We start from the raw sequence: 4852 nt of genomic DNA on the forward strand, positions 1-4852 counted from the left end.
ATTATTGATTAAGTGCTCCATATTATATCTGAAAAGTTTAAAATGAAAAGTAACACATTAAATTCCATAATTATTTGGTTTAAAACATATAAGCAGGTACATCAATAATTAAATGAAAATCAACAATTTATAGCTGTATTTAATGTTATTGATGTTTCTAATCAAAAGTTTTAAAACTAAAACAACGAGATAAACACAGACACAAAATTGTTGTCATGAACTGTGTTCAATTTACAAGGACTATTTTGAAATTCTCATTTGTTTTACATATTGTTTTTAAGTTCTTTCCTGGCGTGCTTGGAAATAATAGTAGTCTTTAGATAGACCAAAATGTCGTATATTTCACATTTGCGTACTTAAAAAAAAACAAACAATACAGGTAAAAATATAATTATGACAGGAAACACAAAGAGAGTAATTTCTTATGATATTGCATTTTTGGCCATTATGTAATCAGACCTCCTCCCTCCCAAAAAAAAAAACTACTAAAGATGAAATTGTGAGCTTTTTACAATGCATATGCATTGTAACTTCAGGGACTTCTTAAACAACTGATTTAAATACGAAACATATTTCGAAACTTAACATCGATTGCACTATCTTAAATGTATGCATATAGATGACACAAACTGCAATTTAAATAATGTTCCTAAATTTCTAGCGTGGCCTTGCACTGGAAGATGATTGTAAAACGTTAAGTTTATGTAAAAAGAAAAGAAATAAAAATTAAACTGAACTTGAAACTTTGTGTCATCGTATTATTCCATCACAAGTTTTATTGATTGTCAGACAACTCAAAAATATAACGCAATAGTTTTAAAACTATCTTCTCCGCGAAAAGTAAAAATTTGGTAATAAGTGAGAAGACTTTAATTATTTATTTCCTAATAAAACAACAAAAACAAGCAATACTGTAATTTGTTATTTCCGTGTACTAATAAAATAATAACTTATTTCACAGTCATGTTCGCAATGAAACATGATGATATAATAATTAATAATATAATAATTAATATATGAGTAAATTAAATCAAAACAAAGAAAAAATTTATAACAGATAGAACGACACTCATTTAAAGCATCTACTGGTAGCAAAAAGTATATTCCCATGCCGGGAATCGAACCCGGGCCTTCTGGGTGAAAGCCAGATATCCTAGCCACTAGACCACATGGGAGACATTTGTAATGCGAAAATTAGCAATACAAATGCAATTTTACAAAGCTCGGAGATGATTGCATCACTCAGTATTACTTCTGTGGTGAAAGTTGAACTTGGCCCTGAACACTGGGGACATTGACCTCTTTACTGCTGCCTGATACAATCATCAACATCCGTCTGACTCCATGCTGCGTGTATCCACCATTACGGAGAGCTGTGACAATCGTGTACCGGTACTGCACTGATGATTGTCTCGGAAGTTGTCACTTGCATCCACACATATCCCTTTCTTTAGCTTCATTTCTCGAGATCTGATGAAAAATCTTGAGATAGATTTAGTATAAAGAGTAAGTAATTCAAGAAACCACAATTTTTGTTAAATACTTTTTCCGACTATCAATAAAAATACACAAATCCAATCAAAATTAAATATAGTTTCTTTTATAATTATTTCTTTTGATTGGTATATGAAATCGTCGGTTTTGCTGGTTCCCGATACAACAGATTTTGGATGTCACGACATAACATGACGGAATTCTTACTAATCCTAACAAGGTAACTTTACATTGAGTTACATGACAAATTGTCATTTATGATTGTGCTTAATATGATGCCACTATGATTGCTTACACATTTTGTATCCTGCAATATTCTCGTTGCCATAATAGAACCAATGTAAGATCATTACCATATATCAGAGAATTAGGTCTTTTTATCGCAGAATCAATGACTTCGTACCAAAAGGAAGCTATCTATCAGGTTTCAAATCTGTAAAACTTTTTTTATCAATAATAATTATCGCATTGAAGGACAGATAACGATAAAATATCATAATAACATTAATAAATGGTAAACCAGTTTATAGACGAAATTACAATAGGGTGACACTTTTGCACTATCATATTTTATGCCAAACGATCTAAATGTTTAAAGGCAACAATTTTTATTTCCAATTAAATTGTTCATTTACATTTTTGTAATCCTATGTTTGTGTACGTTTATACTGCCATAAGTCTGCATGACTTTCTTTATCATCAATTTCCCATCATCACCTATAAGATTTGCTCAGTAAAAATCTTAGAACCCGTCAGGAAGTAATACGTTCTTTAGGTATTGTACAAGTTTTTAATTTATAAATTGCATTGCATGATATTGAACAAAATTGGGTTATCCATCCAGTGTTTTGATCACAAATATATGATATTTAGATGCATACGAATACTCATTGATAAACAGCGCTTAGGCAATAAAAATTAATGAATTGTAAAAAACCATCTACATTTAAATAAAAGCAGATAACATTATAATATACAATTTTAAAATTATAATCATTAATGATATGCTATCTTGTTTTTCGATTGTTACTGTTACAGTTCTTAGTGTAAGTTCCTATACTTTCCATTTCCTTCGAACAGTTGTTGGGATTTAAGTTTTATACCAAAGTTCCGATGCGCTACAAAGCTGCAACTTCATAAAGTGGTGCATTCTGATTCTTCCTACAATTAAGAGGAAACATATTGAGGAATAACTTTTTGTGCCAAACAATTATGTATAATATTTAAACATCTCCATGGAATAGCACGAAATTCATCGTGTGTACTACTTGAGAACTGTATATAACAGCAAATATTTATACAGATAGATTGTAACAACACGATAGAGGGAGAGAGAAAATGATTTTTATCCCATAAGCACTTTTACGCCACATTTTGGTTGTAGAATCATGGAAGATGTCTCGTAAAAAAATGTAAATTGTATAATTTAATAATATTTATTGTTTTGATTAAGTAGAAACAGTTTAGAAATGTTTTCTGAATAAGTAAAAATATAATAAAAATATATAAATGTCGGGAATTAAAAGAAAAAGCAATTTGGATTTTTATTCTCCATCTTTGAATTGAGACATAATTATGTGATTAAAAACAAGACCTAAAAGCTTTTGAAGTTTAAAATTGTATTTATGAAGCCAAAAACAAGATGGCAGCCAATACAGCAGGGTCTTAAAACATCTTACGTAGACCAAGGTCATCTGGAGATTGGAGTGAGATCCTTGGAACCTAAAACTTTCATTGACAATTATAATGTACTGAAATAATTGTAATAGGAGGTAGGAAATCACAAAACCAGATCTATTTTTAATTAATAAAACTATACGTTGACAAAATGCAAATTAAAGAACCTGCTGTGGTGTAGTAAAATAAACCTTGGCAGGCCCTAAACAAGTCATCCGGGAAGTGAGTACATTTTACGATTTTGTTTTGGTGTAACATCCTTAACAGAGATCCGCATCGAGTGCAGCATTCGGCGTCATTTCGAATGCATGTTGACACGGTGTTGTCCTTAATTTAGATGGCGATGGCTGGCGACAGGCGACAAGCGACAAGCGACCGGCTCGCAGTGGCATTGGAAGATTGGCCACTCTCCAAGCTAAACTGTGAGATAACTCTTCCGTACACATCGCTTATATATAGCCTTACAGTGTCAGACTAGCCTTCACAGTATCTGAGCAACCAGCACACTCCCCTCGAACTGAGCGTCGTACTGCTATTGCTAATTTCGGCCGTGAACAGTGCTCAAATATTGTGAAAATCCGAAGAATGGAATGTTTAGTTACAAGAAAATGTTTTCACTATTTGTAAGTGCAATTTTTGTAAAATTTCGTCTCAACGTCAATGGAAATTGAAATTTCGTTGCATTAAAAAGTTCTTGACAAAACTATCCATTTGATTCGACGATCTTCAAGAATCGTATCTGTGGCCATCCAGGTAAAAGGGAGGCAGCCCAATAGAACGGATAAAATGATAAACAACAAAAGTTATCTTTGGATTTGGAATTTGACATTGCCTAAATGCTCTAAACTATATACAAATACAAATGGAATTAAAATTCTAACTAAGTAGGATAAGAATTCATTATATCAAAATGGATGTATGTGCTTCAAATGGTGGCTTACATACAAACTATATAATAGATCCATAAGCAGTCAGCGACGGCAGAGGCCTTAGATCGATTTGGTAATAAACAATTAAGATTCTGGACTTCCTGGAGATCAGAGCACATGGAAAACATATGCTAATGTCAACTTACAGGAGATCCTTGTGACAGGGATGGTTCATTCGAGTTTATGGATAAATGAATTGATGAGAGCTAGTGTATTCAGTTGGAGAGCTTAGATCCTCCTTTCTAAGTTTCTTATGATCGAAGTAAATATTGTAATAAATAAAAATAAATAAATATAAATAAAAATTGCAATATAAATAAAAATTGCAATAAATAAAAATAAATTCGCAACTAAACAATTGCAGCTAGAACCAGGGTCGGAGGTATTCAAAGAGAAAACCGTTATTCTCAAAAGATTAAGGAAAGTTAACGTTTGGGTTTTGCGTTATTCATTGCAAGGCACGTCTAATTCATTGAACAAAACTAGCTAGGAACGCAATTTCATACACTTTATTTAGTACTTTACGAGAACATAAAATGGTACAAGGAACAGTTTTGTATTGTTCAGTTCAAATTAAATTCCAACAACGAAGTTTTATCTATATTATACAAATAATCCGTTTTTTTTAATAAATACAATTTAAAAAAGGAGGCATATCTACCCGTGCCCCAACATTAAATGTAACGTAATATATTTACCCCCCCTCCCCAAACTTAAACACTTGATACGTCAGTGGTGAAAGCAGTAATAAC

General features: G+C 31.9%; 1 non-coding gene across 1 annotated transcript; it reads right to left on the minus strand.

Moving 5' to 3' along the window:
* Positions 1-1103: 1103 nt before the first annotated feature.
* Positions 1104-1175, minus strand: Trnae-uuc. The gene has a single exon. It is a non-coding gene; the product is annotated as a tRNA-Glu (tRNA).
* Between the last annotated feature and the right edge of the window lie 3677 nt (positions 1176-4852).

The sequence above is a fragment of the Homalodisca vitripennis genome, chromosome 2, assembly GCF_021130785.1.
Source record: "Homalodisca vitripennis isolate AUS2020 chromosome 2, UT_GWSS_2.1, whole genome shotgun sequence".
Taxonomy (NCBI): domain Eukaryota; kingdom Metazoa; phylum Arthropoda; class Insecta; order Hemiptera; family Cicadellidae; genus Homalodisca; species Homalodisca vitripennis.